Raw genomic sequence first — 19,772 nt, 5'->3', positions numbered from 1 at the left:
TTCTCTTTATGACATTGAATATCTAGACCACATCAAGTATCAGATTCATGATTTCTGAATGTATTTACTCAGGCCTCAGCAGACAGAAGGCTGTATTGACTATTGACTAGGTTGTTGTTTTTCACCATCATATGCAAACTATACAAATATCTAAGAACTAGCTTCATTAAGGCTTTTTTCCCATCTTGTGTCTATGGGAAATACCCTTAGGGAATCAGGTACTAAGGGGATCATTTTCTATAGCTTTCGCACGCATGCGATAGCTAGATCGGGGCAGAGTCGGCACTGGATGGGGAGGAGTCGGGGTGGATGTGGCAAAGACATCGCTGACGGCGAAAAGGTAAGGCCCCTTATCCCCGCCAGTAACATGCCCAAAAACTCTTTAGATAATAATTTGAAATTCACTATGCAATCAGATAAAAGATCAATTCCATTTTTAGACATTAAAATCAACTTAATCGATGGTGTGTTTATTACTGATATATTTAGAAAACCGACGGACACGAACAAATTATTACATTACAAAAGCAGCCACAACAAATCCTTGTTAAAAAACTTACCATACTCCCAGTTTTTAAGGTTATGTAGAATTTGTGCCAACGATTCAATATATCAAACAAGAGCGGTTGAAATGAAACAAAGGTTCATGGAAAAAGAGTATCCAATCAGACATATAGATAGTGGCTACAAAAGGGCCTTGGCACAAAGAAGGTCTGATTTGCTCATTAAGAAAGCTAAAAAAAACTACTAACCAAATATAGAGCACCTAAAATTGTATATATATTCCAAATGTACATATAAAAAATTGGAGGAAAAGACTGCAGAACTGAGCAACAAAGTATTTTACCTTAATAAGCTATTGATCTTAATCACCAGGCAAAAAACCTACATGAAACTTTAATATATTTTTATTAATCTTGTACTTTTTTTACTTTCATTTTTAATTTTTAAACTTTAGATTTAAATTGTATCCAAAAATGAAACTTATCTTGGATACTGTTGTAGTCCATGAATCAAATGAGAAGATCATGTAAGCAGGACCGAACCTTCATCATAAAAACTAGAAATAAGATGGAGATTTAAAAAAAAAAAAAAAAAATGCCAATGTGATCAATGGTTTGCAGTATGCTTCATCAGGGCTTGTTCTTCTCCTGGTTTATAATTCTAGCTCAGTTACTCTCTTTAGACTCCATTACTTGAAAAAACACCATCTTCTTTGTGACTGGGTTAGTGTACAATGTTTTTATATATGTGGATTTAGAACTGATATAAAATTTAAACTTCATTATTTTAAGCAATACATTTCATAAGTGGACTATTATTTTGGGAGTCTATCATCTGCCTTCCAAGTGATGCATTATCTGTTCACACCGAGGGTGTCTTTCCGGGGACATGTGCCCAAGAGGAAAGGCTTAGGACTGACCTTGTTATTGGCAATTTGATTATTAGGAATGTAGATAGATGGGCATGAGGATTTCTTGGTAAGTTACCTATCTGGTGCAAAGCTAGAAGACCTCATGTGTCACCTAGATAGGATTTTAGAGAGCCAAAATAAGCCAATAGTCATGGTACGTATGAGTATCAATAATATAGGAAGATGAAGGAGTGATGTTCTAGAAGCCTAATTTAGGGTTTTCTGTAGGAAATTGAAATCCAGGACCACTAGGGTTGGATTCTCAGAAATGTGCCCTGTTCTACACACAGGATTCCAGGAAAAGGCTAAACTCTAGAATCTCAAAGCCTGAACAAGACAATAGTGCAGGGAAGAGGGTTTTACCTTTGATAGGAGCTGGAGAACATTTTAGGGAAGGAAGAGCCTGTCCTGATGGGATCAACTCCCCATTAACCAGAGTTGAACCTGGCTATTGGTACTAACATTTAAAAAGGAAATAGAACAGTTTGTAAACTAGATCATGCAGGAAAGCTAACAGTCACTCAAGAGCACATGGTTGGAGCAAGGTCTTTTCAAAGGATACTGGCAAAACAAGGAAGTTAGAATATCCCGATAGAGAGGTTGTGGTAAAGTCTGAAATAGCCCAGGTGGATTTAAATAAAAAGTCTGAAATAGCCCAGGTGGATTTAAATAAAAAGCCCAGATGAATTTAAATAAAAAGCAGATGTTCGTGTCCAAATTACTTGTATCAACTGCTAATTAGCAGGATATGAATACAAATTCAAATCATACTCTAAATTGTCTGTATGCAAATACCAGAAATCTAAAATAATAAGATTGGAGAGTTAGAATGTATGGCACTTAATGAAGATATAAACATTATAGGCAAATCAGAAACCCAGTAGAAGGAAGATAACCAGTGGGACACTGTGATACCAGGGTACAAATCAACATGGCAGGGCAGATCAAACTAATGGAGGGGTGATACTTTAAGTTAAGGATAGCATAAAGTCAAGCAGCATAAAAGTCCTACAGGAAACAAAATGCACTATAGAATCTTTCTGGGTTCAAATTCCATGTGTGACGGGGAAGAGTATAGTATTGGGTGTATTCTACCATCTTCCGGGCCAGGATGAAGAATCAGACAGAGAAATGCTAACAGAAATTAGAAAGGCAAAAAAAAACAAATGGCAATGCAATAATGAGAGAATTCAAGTACTCCAATACCGACTGGGTAAATGTCTCATCAAGACATGCTAATGAAGTAAAGTTTCAAAATGCTATAAATGACTGCTTCATGGATCAGCTGGACTGGGAACCAGTGACAAGAGGAACTATTTAAATCTAGTACCCTGTGAAATGCAAGATCTGGTGCAAGTGTCTACTTAGCAATATTGGTCTTAATGCAATTAAATTTCACATATTCACTGGGGGGGGGGGGGGGGGGACGACGACACATACATTCCATAAAACTACTACAGTAACATTTCATTTAAAAAAGATAAACTACAATAAAATGAGGACATTAGTTAAAAAATTGAAAAGGAGTAGTTGCAAAGGTTAAATGTTTGCAGACATTTATTTATTTATTTATTTATTTATTTATTTATAGGTTCTTTTATACCGAGGTACGTAAAGGAATACATCACCTCGGTTTACAGAGAAACAGTAATTTAGCAACCAGCTTTACATATAACAGTTTATACCATCGTGGATGCCAAGATAAAATGTATGTCATACATTAAAAAATGTTAAAGGAAGATCAAACAACTGACAGTATGGTTAAACAATAAGTTGAAAGAAGCAATTAAAGCCAAAGGACATCTTTCAAAAAATGGAAAACAGATCTAGGTGAGGACAATAGGAAAGAAAATAAATATTGGCAAATTAGATGTAAAATATTGATAAGGCAGTGCAAGGGAAAATTCAAGAAGAAGCTTGCCAAAGAAGCAAAAACTAATAAAACAGACCAAGATGGCCGCTGTGCTGTGAGGTGGTGAAAGCAGCAGCTCCCGGTTTTTCACTGTTTCTTCAAGCTTTTTCTTTGATATTTTCTTGGCAAATTGCTTTAAACATGCCCCATACTAAGAGAAAAGCTTGCTTAAGAGAAATTCCCTCAATGCCCGTTATGGACTTTCGACAACTAAGGATAGAAGCCGCTTTTGCAAGAACGCCAACGATACAGCCTGGAGGTGAGGTCACTGGGGTCGGTAAGGAGCAGTTACCGAGCCCCTTGACTTTTGAAACATCTCTAAGCCCGGGCGCTCCAACGATTCCAGATCCCCCAGTGGGGTTGAGAGAAGACAGTATTTTCTTTGAAAAATTTACTACGGATACTTACCCGTCAAGCCCTGGCGTCCAGGGAAGAGTGGAGGGATTATCTGACTCTTCGGAGAACCCGGAAGTACTGGGTTCCAGGAGCCAAGGGGAAAAGGCACAACGTGGAGAAGGCCTTATGGAGGTAGAAATAGAGAATGATAATATATCTGTAGTCTGTTCCACCCCTACTCTTGCACCATCTTTGGAGGAAATAAGAAGTATTTTGATCTCTATGCAACAATCTATAAATACATTGACTACTACAGTACAAGAGGCGATTACAAAGACAAATCATAGAGGAGAAGACGGAAAACATGGAAAAACATTTGAATGTAATGGAAGGAAAAATAAAAGATATTGAGAAGGTTCAAGTAAATGTAATCAAATCTGAAAAAATGCATGAGAATAAATTGGAGATAATTGAAAACCAAATGAAGAGAGCAAACCTAAGAATCCTAAATTTTCCCAAAAAGAAAATGTTATCAGCAATCAACTTATTCAAAAGTTATCTTTTAAATATTCTAAAATATCCAGAGAAAGCTATGCCAGCCATAACAAAAATGTATTTAGACTTACATTCTCATTCCTAATTACCTCCATTATGGAAGTTGGTTAAGATAATGTTAGGCGAAACCTAATAGCACGGCTTAGTTTATATTTGACTCTTTATTACCTTGGATGTAACTGCCCTATTTACTTCTTGGTCTCCCATGATTGCCTTAAGTAAATATTCAATATGGAGCCGATTTTAATTCCTACACGCGTGGGGTACATTTGTGCGCACTACCCGGTGTGCACAAATGTACACCCGATTTTATAACATGCGCGCGCTGCCGCGTGCATGTTATAAAATCCGGGGTCGGCGCGCACAAGGGGGTGCACACATGTGCACCTTGCGCGCGCCGAGCCCAAGGAGAGCCCCAATGGCTTTCCCCGTTCCCTCCAAGGCCGCTCCAAAATCGGCCCTACCTAAATCCCCCCCTACCTTGTTCGATGGAGTTACGCCTGCCTCTCGCAGGCGTAACTTGCGCATGCCGGCTGGCCAGGTCCCGACACAGGCCACTGTGTCGGGGCACTCGGCCATGCCCCCGGACCGCCCCGGACCGCGGACACGCCCTTGGATCGCCTATTTTAGCAAGCCCCGGGAGATACGTGCGTCCCGGGGCTTGGGCGCCCCGCTGAGCCTATGCAAAATAGGCTCGGCGCACACAGGGGCAGATTTCCTCAGGTTACGCGCGTATGTTACACACATAGCCTTTGAAAATCTGCCCCTATGGATATAGATCAGAATTTGATATTTGTTTACTTTTTAAATATGTAATTGTTTCTTTTTGGTCATTTTCAGTTCTGGACTAATACATATTGTAAAGTATTTTCCTTTAATAATGTTTAAAATTCAATAAATAAAAAATTAATAAATTAATTAAAATTAAAAAAAACTTTTTAAAGTGCATTCAAAGCAAGAAGCCTGTGAGGAAGTCAGTTGGACCACTGTTAATCAAGGGGTAAAAGGGGTACTCAGGGAGGATATGACTATAGCAGAAAAACAAAATTAATACTTTGCTTCTGCTTTACTGAGGAGAAGGTAGGGGAGGTACCCACCTCAGAAAAATACAAATTATGATGCAGGAAGTAGTCCAGCAGTGAAAGGGAGGCTTTCCAGGCTTTGCACTGAGTGCCACATGTATGATTATCTCCCAGTTGGTGAGAGGTTGCATGTGTGCACTAAGTGCAAAGAGCTCCAAGCCCTCAGAGAATGAGTCCAATCGCTGGAGGCTAGAATGGCAGACCTGGAGGAGCTAAGGGAGACAGTGAGGTATATAGAGGAGACCTTCACAGACAGTAGAGAAGTCCCACCTGTAATCTGGTAGCCCTGGTTCTGCCTTGGAGGAGAAAGGTCACCTGGAAGGAAAGCATCAGCTTGATGAAGCAGGAAGCAATCCTGTAGCTAGGACCTGCCCTCAAGGTGATGTAGTATCCCCTTGCACCAAGAATAGGTCTTCAAGGGCACATGTCCAGGAGGGAAGGGTTAGGAAGGCTTTTATAATTGGTGGTTCAATTATTAGGAAGGATGATAGCTGGGTTATTGGTGGACATGAGGATCGCTTGGTAACTTGCCTACCTGGTGCGAAAGTGGCGGTTCTCATACATCACATAGATAGGGAAGAGCCAGCTGTCTTGGTACATATGGGTACCAATGACATAGGAAAGTGCAGGAGGGAGGTTCTGGAAACCAAATTTAGGGGTAGATTTTAAAAAGTCTATTGGATTTACGCGCGTAGGTGGGGTTATGTGTGCCGGACCTATTTTAGAAAGGCCCGGCGACGTGCGTAAAGCCCAGGGGCGAGGAGGGGGCAGTCAGGGGGCAGGGCTGGGCAGGGTCAGAGGCTCCTGGCACAGCGGCCATTTGCTGCTGTGCCAGGGGATCACGTGCCGGCAGGCTGCCGGCGCGCTCAAACTGCGCCTGCCCGGAGGCAGGCCCAACAGGTATAACAAAGGTCGGAAGAGTCTAGGTGAGGGCTAGGGGGTAAGAGGGTTAGAGGGTTAGAGGAAGGGGAAGGGAGGGGAGGTTAGGTTAGGGGGGTGGGAAGTTCCTTCTGAGTCCGCACTGAAATCGGAGTGGCCTGGGAGGGAACGGGGGAAGGCCGCGGGCGTCAGCGCACACAAGTTGCACAATTGTGCACCCCCCATGCAGAACCTGAGAAGCAGGCAGAGCTCCAGTGTCTCAATGCATGGATGAGACGATAGTGCAGAGAAGAGGATTTTAGGTTTGTTAGAAAGTGGGTTTCATTTTGGGGATGGGGGGGCCTTTTCTGAAAGGATGGTCTCATCCTTAACCGAAGTGGAAGCAGGCTGCTGGTACTAACATTTAAAAAGGAGATATTGCAGTTTTTAAACTAGAAGATGAGGGGAAGACGACAGTCGCTCAGAAGTGCATGGTTCGGGAAAATAGGGCATCCCAGTAGAAAGTTGCAATAAATGCCAAAGTGGACCAGGTGTCTTTAAGTAAAGTGCAGAAAGATTCCAAATTGCCCCTGTCAACTGATGACAGGTTGTTAATACAAAGAAAAAAATTGTTTGAAATGTCTGTATATAAATGCTAGAAGTCTAAGAAATAAGATGGGAGTGTGTATAACACTGGATGAAGAAGTAGATATAATTGGCATCTCAGAGACCTCCTGGAAGGAGGATAACCAATGGGACACTGTGATACCAGGGTACAAATGATATCAAAATGATAAGATGGATCAAATTGGTGGAGTGGTGGCACTATATGTTAAAGAAAGCATTAAGTCAAACAGGATAAAAGTTCTGCAGGTAGCAAAATGTAAGGTTGAAGCTTTATGAATAGAAATTCCAGGGGAAAAAGGGAAGTAGAAGTGAGAGTGTTTTACCATCCAACTGGCCAGAATGAATTAACAGACAACTAAATGCTAAAAGAAATTAGGAAAGCTAACAAACTCAGCAGCAGTAATCAATAAACATAGAAACATAGAAATGCGGCAGAAGAAGACCAAACGGCCCATCAAGTCTGCCCAGCAAACTACGCACTTTATCCATTTTTTTCCCCTTTTTCTCTCTCCCACCTGTTACTATTGGCTTCCAGTACCCTCCAGCCCTAATTCCCCTCCACCCAATTTAGAGAGCAGCTCTGTATCTGCATCCAAGTGACATCCAGCTCAATTAGGGGTAGCGACCGCTGTAACAAGCAGGCCACCCCCTTGCCCCATACTCTTACCCACCCCTGTTTTTATTTTTTTGTTTTGTTTTATTTTTTTTTTTTTGGAAATAGCAGCCCTCCATCCTTCCGCTCTGTGAAGGTGGAACACCAACTACTGGCCACTGGCATCCCGCTCCATGAATGCCTCTGTGGCTACTGCCGCTCCGTGCAGTGTTTGAATGCCGCTGTGGCTACTGCCGCTCCGTGCAGTGTTTGAATGCCTCCACTTTATTCACGCCCTCTAGACTTGATGGATCCACAGTGTTTATCCCACGCCCCTTTGAAGTCGTTCACAGTTTTAGACTTCACCACTTCCTCCGGAAGGGCATTCCAGGCATCCACCACCCTTTCCGTGAAGAAATACTTCCTGACATTGGTTCTTAGTCTTCTTCCCTGGAGCCTCAGCTCGTGACCTCTGGTTCTGCTGATTTTTTTCTGACGGAAAAGGTTTGTCGTTGTCTTTGGATCATTAAAGTTTTTCAAGTATCTGAAAGTCTGAATCATATCACCCCCTGCTCCTCCTTTCCTCCAGGAATAATGGGTGATTTCAATTACCCCAGTATTGACTGTATGAATGTTACATCAGGAAATTATAGAGAAATAAAGTTCTTAGATGAAATAAATGACTGCTTCATGGAGCAGCGGTACAACAACCAACAAGAGGAGAAACTATTTTAGACTTAGTCCTTAGTGGATCACAGGATTTAGTGCAAGAGGTAACAGTGTTGGAGCCACTTGGCAATAGTGATAACATTATCAAATTTGACTTAATAACTGGAGGGAGCGTAAAAATTGAAATCTATTGTGACAGCATTTAATTTTCAAAAAGGTGACTATTGTAAACTGAGAAAAATGGTTAGGAAAAAAATGAAAGTAGCAACTGCAAAGGTTAAGAGTTTAGCTCAAGTAAGGACGTTGTTTAAAAATGCCATTTTGAAAACTCAGACCAGATGTATTCCATACATTAGAAAAAGTTGAAAGGCTAAACAATGGTTAAAAGTTGAGGTAAGAGAGGCTATAATACCTAAAAGAACATCTTTCAAGAAACGAAAAAGGGATCCAAATTAAGAAAACAGGAAACAGAATAAGTACTGGCAAATCAGATGCAAAGCATTGATAAGAAAGGCAAAGAGGAAATTTGAAAAGAAGCCTGCTGTGGAAGCAAAAACTTGTAATAAAACCTTTTCCAGGTATATTCAAGATAAAAGCCTAGAAGTCAGCTGGACGATTAGATCAAGGTGTAGAAGGGGCACTTAGTATGGACTCCATGAGGAGTTAGCAATCTGTTATGAATCTGCTAACAAAGCTCTGAAGAGAAAGCTGGGAGTTAGCAACCTGTCAGAAAGCTCTGTTGTTAAAAGCTGGTAATTAGCAATCTGTAGTTATTTAGAATAGTTGTGAGTGGATCCTTGGACCAGTGGCAGGTGACCACGCCCTCGGGGGAAATCCCGAGAGGGACCACTGGTCAGGCTTAGTGTAGGAGACAGACACACACTAGTATTTTTATTAGACAATATATTAAACCACCAGAGGTGGCAGTAGTGAGCTGGAAGAGCCCGGCTGGGCTGTAGTCTCTCAGGTACTGGAACAGCGATCCCAAGGTGGCTAAGCTGTAGAGAAACTAAGAGAGTGAGTAGGCAAAGCATGCTGCATTCAGGAACAAGTCCTTGATGGTAACACTCCCACAATAGTCTCTTAAGGCAGCCCAGGATCTGGTATGTATTAGGCCCTCGAGGAGCGAGTACCTGGTTCCAGAGAACACTCTGAGAGATAGATACAGACTTACTGATGTTAAACAAACAAGACTTCTTAGAAGCAATACAGTAAACCACCAAAGGTGGCAGTAGTGAGCTGGAAGTTCCCGGCTGGGTGTAGTCCCTCAGGTATTGGAACAGTAATCCCAGGGTGGCTGAGCTGTAGAGAAACTAAGAAAGTGAGTAGGCAGTATATGCAGAGTTCTGGAACAAGTCCTTGATGATAACACACACACAATAGTCTCTAGAGGCAGCCCAGGAGATGGTATGCATTAGGCCCTCGAGGCGCGAGTACCTGGATCCAGGGAAAGCTCTGAGAGATAGATGGAAACTCACTGATGTTGTAAGCAGCGATAACTTCTTAGCAGAAGTGGTATCCAGGAGCAAGTCCGGGTCCTGGGCCCTCGAGGAGCGAGTACCGGTTCCGGACTGCGACATGAAAAGGAAAAGAGAAAGCGAGGCCCCCGAGGAGCGGGTACCTCTAGTGAAGTCTGAGGAGGCAGAGTAGCTAGGTTTGCAGAGAGCGAATCCCATCCGCAGTGACCAGGAGGAAGCTAGGTAATCAATCCCCTTGCTAACTCGTTTTGTTAGCAAAAACAGACCTTAAATATCTGGAGCTGGTGATGTCATCTCAGGGGGACGCCCCTGAGGTTCACGCCAATGCTGGTACCTCATTCGGGCCGTGCATGCGCGCCCTTAGGCATCTGGTCAACATGGCGGCTTGCAGCGTCGAGCCGGTCCGGGAACGCTGTAGGAGGACGGCCAGGAGACTCCGCAGCAGCCAGCCTTCCATCAACCCCGAAGGGAGTCACCAATGAGGTAAGGTGGGTGGAGCAGAGACGTCAGAAAGCGATGGACACAACAGTACCCCCCTTCAAAGGGCGATCTCCTCTTCGGGTACCAGGTTTAAGTTTGAAAGATGCGCAAAATGGAATCGACGAAGCATCACTTATCCACGATAATGGTCAAAGGCACCCAAGTGTAACTTCGGGGCCGAATCTTCCCATCTTAGAAGGCATTCAAAATCTTGCCTCAATTTCGAACATCCAGTATCTCTTGATTTTGATCTCTAGTCTTCTTCTGCAGAGATAACAGGTGGATCTTGTCCGCAAGGACCGCCACCCCTCGGTTGATGTCCTCTTCCAGCTGCATTAAGTATCTGCTATTCTAGAACCGCTCATGTATATTAACTTTGCAATTGAATCTCCATTATGTAAATATGTATTTAAGTTTAACAGAGAAGCAACCGATCCTTGCTGATCAGCTCTTCTATACATTTAGAATAGAAATTGTTAATCTATCCCTTTTTCTTCAAACAGCCATGTTCGACTTCCCTGTTTTAATGTAACTTTCGCTTCCTGTGTTAACTGGTTTCCCCCTCTTGTTTATTGTAAACCGGTACGATAAGACCTTGCCTTGAGCATCGGTATATTAAAAGAACTTAAATAAATAAAATAAAATCTTGAAATTTGAAGACAATTCGCTGAGTATGAGCGGTTTCAGATGAAATGTAGAATGCGTTATGGAATTTGACCAGGTGGTAGCTTCAGACAATAGGAGACTTTGCCAAAATGATGAAGAACTGGGAATGGACCCACGAAGTGAGGATCAATCCGAAAGGAGAGAGATAAATTAAAGATGCTTGGCTGACAACCAGACCTTGTCTCCTGGCTTGAAGACTGGAACCTGCGCAAGGACCACATAGTAGTACTTCTTAGCACGGTCACTCGCTTAAATGAGCATGTCCTTGGTCTGAAGCCACAGTCTATGGAAATCATCAGCAGTGGATACTGCTGGGGACGTCACTGAAACTTCAGTGGAAGTGGTGATGATAGGGAATGTCCAAAAAACCACTTCAAAGATGACAGTCCAGTACATATAGCTGGATGAGAATTGATGGTGTTGCCAGCGGATACGGACTGGGTAGTTACCAAGAGTATCTTCTTCAGGTCTAATATGTGCTATGGTTCATCAGGCACATCCTCCGAAAGGAAAGGGCGTAACAGAGATACTCTAAAGTATAAGATCCGTGAATACGGTATTGATGATGAGCGCCTTCGAGCCATGGGGAACGTTGAAGGCAGAATATCAGCAGCAATGGAAAGGGCTGCTGGGTACGTCATAGCGTTCTTCAATAGAAGTGGCGGTGTTGAGAAACATCCAAAGCCCACTTCAAGTTGTAGTGCAATAGTGGATCTTCTGAACTGGCGAGAGGACTCTTCAGATATTCCACTAGAGTTTGAGAAATAAGGTTGCCTCCTTTCCCTGAGTCCACCAGGGCAGGAGTCTGAACCGAACCCGGTCCACAGGTCAAAGAGACTGGGAGAGAATGCGGAGGAGAAGAAGTGGTAAGGCCTAAGAACAGTCCTCCTGCAGGACTTAGGCCCGTCCGTTTCCTGGATGAATGGAGAATGTAGAGACATCATGGCCAGGCTGACCGCAGTACATGCAGAGGCCGCGCTTCTTCCAAAATTTTCTCTCTTTAGAAGTCAAATGTCCATGACCAAGTTGCATCGGTTCATCTTTATCAGCAGCAGAAATCATTGGAACCTTTTGAGGTGCAGGTATAGAGCTAGCCTGATTCAACCCAGATAACATTCTAGGCCGGAGTTCCTTCACCTTGTCCCGGAGCTGATGATCGATCCGAGTAGCCAAGGCTACTAATTCGTCCAGCGAGTCAGGTGTTTCACGAGCAGCCAGCTCGTCTTTTAACCAGGTATCCAGGCCTCTGCAAAAGAGAGTCTTGAGACATTTGGGGTCCCAGCAAAGTTCTGCCACAAGAGTTTTAAACTCTATGGCAAATTCAGCCAATGATTTGTTGCCTTGCTTCAAATCCACCAAAGCAAAACCGGCTACAGAATTTCAAGCAGGGTCATCAAAAATGGATTTAAATAAGTCAATAAATCCTTCTATGTCCTGCAAAATAGGGTCCTTGTGCTCCCACAAGGTAGATGCCCAAGTCAAGGCCCTACCATCCAAGTAAGAAAGGATATAGGTAGTCTTGGAGAGAGCAGTAGGAAATAAAGATGGTTATAAGGTAAAGTGCATGCAGCACTGGTTTAAGAAGCCCCGATTCTTCTGTATTTCTCCAGAGAAGAGGATCGGAGCCGCCAGTGGTACAGCAGTCTTTAAAGTTACCTCCTGTAACTGACTTTCATGGTTAGAAGCAGTACTTTGAAGCTTCTGTGTGTGTAGCTGATGAAAAGCTGAAGTAAGTTTTTCCAAGGAGTCCTGTTGTTCCGCAATGCGTTGAGCTAGGCACGGTATAGCCTGGAAAGCATTGAGTTGTGCTGGATCCATGTAGTTGCACGAACTCTGGAGTCAAACCAAAACCCTGGAGTCAAGTCGGATCCTTGGGGTTAAGCCGGAACCTAGGACACAAGCCGGATACTTGGAGTTAACCGGAACCTTGGAGACAAGCTGGATCCATGGAGTTATCAATCTGTTGTGAATCTGCTAACAAAGCTCTGTGGTGAAAGCTGGGAGTTAGCAATCTAATGTTAATGCTATGTAGAGAAAGCTGGGAGTTAGCAATCTGTTAGAAAGCTCTGTTGTTAAAAGCTGGTAATTAGCAATCTGTAGTTATTTAGAATAGTTGTGGGTGGATCCTTGGACCAGTGGCAGGTGACCACGCCCTCGGGGGAAATCCCGAGGGACCACTGGTCAGGCTTAGTGTAGGAGACAGACACACACTAGTACTTTTATTAGACAATATAGTAAACCACCAGAGGAGGCAGTAGTGAGCTGGAAGCACCCAGCTGGGCTGTAGTCCCTCAGGTACTGGAACAGCGATCCCAAGGTGGCTGAGCTATAGAGAAACTAAGAGAGTGAGTAGGCAAAGCATGCTGCATTCAGGAACAAGTCCTTGATGGTAACACTCCCATAATAGTCTCTTAAGGCAGCCCAGGAGTTGGTATGCATTAGGCCTTCAAGGAGCGAGTACCTGGTTCCAGAGAACGCTCTGAGAGATAGATACAGACTTACTGATGTTAAGCAACCAAGACTTCTTAGAAGCAATATAGTAAACCACCAAAGGTGGCAGTAGTGAGCTGGAAGTGCCCGGCTGGGCTGTAGTCCCTCAGGTATTGGAACAGCGATCCCAGGGTGGCTGAGCTGCAGAGAAACTAAGAAAGTGAGTAGGCAGTATATGCAGAGTTCTGGAACAAGTCCTTGATGATAACACTCACACAATAGTCTCTAGAGGCAGCCCAGGAGATGGAATGCATTAGGCCCTCGAGGAGCGAGTACCTGGACCCAGGGAAAGCTCTGAGAGATAGATGGAAACTCACTGATGTTGTAAGCAGCAATGACTTCTTAGCAGAAGTGGTATCCAGGAGCAAGTCCGGGACCTGGGCCCTCGAGGAGCGAGTACCAGTTCCGGACTGTGACCTGAAAAGGAAAAGAGAAAGTGAGGCCCCCGAGGAGAGGGTACCTCTAATGAAGTCTGAGGAGGCAGAGTAGCTAGGGTTGCGGAGAGCGAATCCCATCCACAGCGACCAGGAGGAAGCTAGGTAATCAATCCCCTTGCTAACTTGTCTTGTTAGCGAAAACTGAGACCTTAAATATCTGGAGCTGGTGATGTTATCTCAGGGGGACGCCCCTGAGGTTCGCGCCAATGCTGGTACATCGTCGTGCCGCGCGAGCACACCCTTAGACATCTGGTCAACATGGCGGCTTGCAGCGTCGAGCCGGTCCAGGAACGCTGGAGGAGGACGGCCAGGAGACGCCGCAGCAGCCAGCCTTCCATCAACCCCGAAGGGAGTTGCCAACGAGGTAAGGTGGGCGGAGCAGAGACATCGGACAGCGACGGACACAGCACTTAGAGCTGACAAAGCCATAGCAGAGAGACTAAATTAATTCTTTGCTTCAATATTTACTCATGCCAGAAATGATATTCAAAGGTGATGATTCAGAAGAGCTGAAACAATTCTCAGTGAACCTGGAAGATATACTAGAGCAAATTAACAAACTAAAAAGAGTAGCAAATCACCTGGACCAGATGGTATACATCCCAGAACTGCTATTGGAAATTTGTAAACTATCAGTAACATCATCTATGGTAACTGAAGACTGGAGGAATGCTAATGTAACACCAATTTTTAAAAAGGGATCAAGGGGTAAACTAGGAAACTACAGACCATTGAGTCTAATATCTGTGCCAGGAAAATGGTAGATACTATCATAAAGAATAAAATTGCTGAAAATATAGATAAGTATAGTTTAATTGGACAAAGCCAACATGGATTTAGCCAAGGGAAGTCTTGCCTCACACATTTCTTTGAGGGTATAAATAAAAATGTGGATAAAGGTGAGCTAGTTGATATAGCATATCTGGATTTCCAGAAAGCATTTGACAAAGTGCCTTACAAGAGATTTCTTAGAAAATTAAAAAGTCATGGGATAGGAGGCAGTGTTACGTGTGCCATCCATGGCAGACCTGTGGCATGGCCCCCTCACCTTTCTACAGTGACTCCAGCTCCTGGTTCCTCCTCGCTGGTGGTGGTGGGCTGCCAGCTCCGATCTCAGGCCTCCCCCGGTGCCTCTGGCCCTGCCACAGTCCCTGGAGTTCCCGGTCCTGCTACCACTTCTTGTCGGGGCCTCTCCGTGTGGGCCCGTGGAAAGAAGCTGCTCCTTGCGACATTGCCCCTCCCTAGGCATGCTCACATGCACCATTTATCCTTAAGTAGGGACCACAGCGGGATGATGACGTCAACTCAGCTACAGTATTTAAGCTCAGGCTCCGCTCCCTAGTGTTGCCTTTGCAACAGATCTCCTCGCTGGTCGAGTACTCATTGCCTCCTTGAGATTCGTCTCATCTCTGCATTCCTGTTCCTCGTTGCCCTGGTTCTTGTCTCCTTGTTCCTACCCTGCTTTATATCTTGGATTGACTACAGAGACTTTGACTTTGCTTCGCCTGACCACGCCATTCTCTCTCTCCAAGCCCGGACCTCTGCTTCGCCTGACTACGCTACTGCATATCTCCAGACCCAGACTTCTGCCTTGCCTAACTATGCTCTTGACTATCTCCATGATCAGACCTCAGCCTTGCTTTCCACTGCCTTCAGATTGCCGCCAGCCGTGACTCAAGCCTGCTCTTTGATGCCTCTCCAGCTTACTCCCCGGACGTGGTTATTCAGCTTTAGCCTGCTGTTGCTCGAGCACCCCCTGTCTGCCTCCGTTCCATTGGCGCCCAAGTTTGCAGGACATTACCGAGTCCAGAGTAAGACTGTACCATCTCTCACCTGCTGTCTCTGGGCTGAACTAACTCTTACTTCGACTACACACTGAGGCCCACCTAAGTTCTGCCGGCCCTGGCACCCAAAGGCTCAACCCACGGGGAACAAGGGCTGGAATAGGTGAAGCTCCAGTGGCTTCTGTCTATCAGCCCACTCAGCCTGCTGACGGTGGGGGCCGTAGGTCCTTACCTATGGGTTGTGTCAACCCCACCTCGGCCCTAGGGCCCACCTCTGCCGCAACAGGCAATATCCTATTGTGGACTGCCAACTGGTTAAAAGATAAAAAGCTGAGAGTAGAGCTAAATGTTAAATTTTCCCAATGGGAAAAGGTGAATAGTAGAGTGCCCCAGGGATCTGTTCTGGGACAACTGCTTTGTAATATATTTATTAACGACCTGGAAATGGGAACAATAAGAGAGGTGATCAAATTTGCTGATGATACAAAATTATTCAAAGTTGTTAAAATCACAAGAGGATTGTGAGAATTTGCAAGAGGACATTTCAAAACTGGGCATGCAAAAGACAAATGAAATTTGTGAACAATGCAAAGTGAACATAAGAACATAAGAAAATGCCATACTGGGTCAGACCAAGGGTCCATCAAGCCCAGCATCCTGTTTCCAACATTGGCCAATCCAGGCCATAAGAACCTGGCAAGTACCCAAACACTAAGAAGATCCCAAGTCTATTCCATGTTACCATTGCTAATGGCAGTGGCTATTCTCTAAGTGAACTTAATAGCAGGTAATGGATTTCTCCTCCAAGAACTTATCCAATCCTTTTTTAAACTCAGCTATACTAACTGCACTAACCACATCCTCTGGCAACAAATTCCAGAGTTTAATTGTGTGTTGAGTAAAAAAGAACTTTCTCCGATTAGTTTTAAATGTGCCCCATGCTAACTTCATGGAGTGCCCCCTAGTCTTCCTGTTTTCCGAAAGAGTAAATAACCGATTCACATCTACCCGTTCTAGACCTCTCATAATTTTAAACATCTCTATCATATCCCCCCTCAGCCGTCTCTTCTCCAAGCTGGAAAGTCCTAACCTCTTTAGTCTTTCCTCATAGGGGAGCTGTTCCATTCCCCTTATCATTTTGGTAGCCCTTCTCTGTACCTTCTCCATCGCAATTACATCTTTTTTGAGATGCGGCGACCAGAATTGTACACAGTATTCAAGGTGCGGTCTCACCATGGAGTGATACAGAGGCATTATGACATTTTCCGTTTTATTCACCATTCCCTTTCTAATAATTCCCAACATTCTGTTTGCTTTTTTGACTGCCGCAGCACACTGGACCGACGATTTCAACGTGTTATCCACTATTTATTTATTTATTTATTTATTTAGTTAGTTAGTTAGTTAGTTAGTTAGTTTTATATACCGGCAACCGTTTGCACATCGTGCCGGTTTACAGATAACTTACAACCAAGGATATATAGGCAAAGCCTTTACATGGAACATTGTGTAACACTATGATGCCTAGATCTCTTTCTTGGGTTGTAGCACCTAATATGGAACCCAACATTGTGTAATTATAGCATGGGTTATTTTTCCCTATATGCATCACCTTGCACTTATCGACATTAAATTTCATCTGCCATTTGGATGCCCAATTTTCCAGTCTCACAAGGTCTTCCTGCAATTTATCACAATCGGCTTGTGATTTAACCACTCTGAACAATTTTGTGTCATCTGCAAATTTGATTATCTCACTCGTCGTATTTCTTTCCAGATCATTTATAAATATATTGAAAAGTAAGGGTCGCAATACAGATCCCTGAGGCACTCCACTGTCCATTCCCTTCCACTGAGAAAATTGTCCATTTAATCCTACTCTCTGTTTCCTGTCTTTTAGCCAGTTTGAAATCCACGAAAGGACATCGCCACCTATCCCATGACTTTTTACTTTTCCTAGAAGCCTCTCATGAGGAACTTTGTCAACGCCTTCTGAAAATCCAAGTATACTACATCTACCAGTTCACCTTTATCCACATGTTTATTAACTCCTTCAAAAAACTGAAGCAGATTTGTGAGGCAAGATTTGCCCTGGGTAAAGCCATGCTAACATTGTTCCATTAAACCATGTCTTTCTATATGTTCTGTGATTTTGATGTTTAGAACACTTTCCACTATTTTTCCTGGCACTGAAGTCAGGCTAACCGGTCTGTAGTTTCCCAGATCTGTTATGACTTGAGAGGTGGACCCTTGGTCCGGCGAAGAATGAAGTCCCCTCGTCGTTGGGCGAGGCCAATCATGAAGGTCACTGGATTTACTAGAAGATCTGGATGCAGGCGCCTCCTGCAGGTCGTTTAGTCCAGATAGCTGGCGCCTCCCGCAGGTCAAGAGAATAGGGATGAGCACCTCCGGTGGGACGTGAAAACAGAAGCTGGCGCCTCCAGCAGGTCATGGAAACCGAAGAAGTATCAGAAGTCAGTCCAGAGAACAAGAACCAACACACTCCGCAGCCAGTCCAAGGATCAAGGAGCCAGAATACCCCGCAACCAGTCCAGGGGTCGAGAGCCAGAAGAATCCGCAGCCAGTCCAGGGGTCGAGAGCCAGAAGAATCCGCAGCCAGTCCAGGAGTCAGGAGCCAAACAGGAACGACAGCCAGTCCAGGGATCAAACGAAGACGCAACCAGGAACCAGAACAAACACCACTAGAGCCATGAAGCCGAGGCAAGGTCTGAGGGCCCAGACCTTGCCTTAAATAGTGCAGGGAAGATGGAGTCAGCAGGAAGGAACCCCCTACACTTCCTGTAGGTGTTCCTTTAAGGCCGGGCACTTGCCGCCCGCGCAGCCCTAGGAGATCTCCGGAGGGCGTGGCTTAGCCACGTCGAAGACACCGTGGCCATCTTGGAGTGCAGCAACGCTGCCTCGGAGGCGGCCTGCCAACGACGGCCACAACGCTGCGGAGGTGAGTGACTGGCCCCCCCGGTCGTGGTTTGCCGCGACCGGTGGTCACAACAGTACCCCCTCCTTTAGGCTTCCCCCTAGAAGGCTTGGGCTTCCCAGGGTGACTGATGTGGAAATTTTTGAGGAGATCCTTATCCAAGATGTTCGTAGCAGTCTCCCATGAGTTCTCCTCAGGGCCGAATCCCTCCCAAGCCAGCAGGTACTCCCATTGACGACCTCGCCTATGGACATCAAGAACTTCTCAAACTTGATAAGTATCATCTTCCGCCCTTACTGAAGGAGAGACAGGAACCTTCCGGGAGGGCCAGTTGAGTATCAGTGGCTTTAAAAGAGAAACATGAAATGAATTGTGAATGCGTAGAGTATTCGGGAGGCGTAAACGGTAAGTTACTGGCCCCAATTGCTTGACTACCGAGAAGGGACCAATGTACCGAGGAGCCAGACGCATCAAGGGAACCCGTAAACGAATATGTCTGGTACTGAGCCAGACCTTGTCCCCAGGTGAAAACAGGGTGCAGGTTTCCGATGTTGGTCCGCGAATTTCTTAGCGGTCTGGGCCGCTCTCAGTAGCATTTGTTGCGTACAAGTCCAAAGTTTTTTAAAGTGGATGGCGGTAAGCTGGGCTGCCGGAGATGAGACTGGCAGAGGTAGTGGCACTGGTGGGGCCAGTTGATGACCGAAGACAATTTGAAATGGAGAGGATCCAGTGGAAGTACAGGAATGGAAATTGTGAGAGAATTCTGCCAACAGCAGCAAGGCCGCCCAGTCATCCTGTCTGGAGTTGACGTAAGAGCGCAGGAATTGCTTCAGGGCTCAATTCGTTCTCTCTGCCTGCCCATTAGACTGGGGGTGAAAAGCCGTGGTAAAATCTAGTGCAATCTGAAACTTGGTACAGAGACCTCGCCAATATCGAGCCGTAAATTGAGACCCACGGTCGGACGTGATGTGCTGGGGTATTCCGTGGAGACGAAAAATATGTGTCATGAAGAGCTGTGCCAATTGAGGGGCGGAGGGAAGGGTGGGTAATGGCGTAAAGTGAGCCATTTTGGAGAATCTATTAACTACCACCCATATTACCGTATGTCCTTCAGAAGCAGGGAGGTCTACAATAAAATCAGTGGAGACGTGTGTCCAAGGTCTTGTGGGCGTAGGAAGTGGTTGCAGCTGCCCCCAGGGTTTCCCAGCAGGATTCTTGTGCTGCGCACAAACAGGGCAGGAGTCAACATACGCTTGAATGTCCTTGCACATCCCTGGCCACCAATAATGTTGTTGAAGCAAATTCAGAGTACGTTTGCGTCCCGGATGCCCCACCAACTGAGTCATGTCCCCACTTTAGAACTTTGTTACGGAGTCTCTTGGGTACCACGGTCTTACCAACGGGAACTGTGAAGGTTGCTGAAAGAATGACAGGGGCAGGGTCAATGATGTACTGTA

At 44.8% G+C, this 19,772-nt stretch overlaps 1 protein-coding gene across 1 annotated transcript in view; it reads right to left on the bottom strand.

Annotated features, from left to right (window-relative positions):
- Positions 1-19,772, bottom strand: part of EDARADD (EDAR associated death domain) — a 205,474-nt gene that overhangs the window by 118,129 nt on the left and 67,573 nt on the right. The gene's annotated exons all lie outside the window — the stretch shown is intronic.

Source organism: Rhinatrema bivittatum, chromosome 3, assembly GCF_901001135.1.
Source record: "Rhinatrema bivittatum chromosome 3, aRhiBiv1.1, whole genome shotgun sequence".
In the NCBI taxonomy this organism is placed as follows: domain Eukaryota; kingdom Metazoa; phylum Chordata; class Amphibia; order Gymnophiona; family Rhinatrematidae; genus Rhinatrema; species Rhinatrema bivittatum.
Note: the sequence above shows the minus strand (reverse complement) of the source record. Positions and strands in the feature narration are given on the sequence as shown.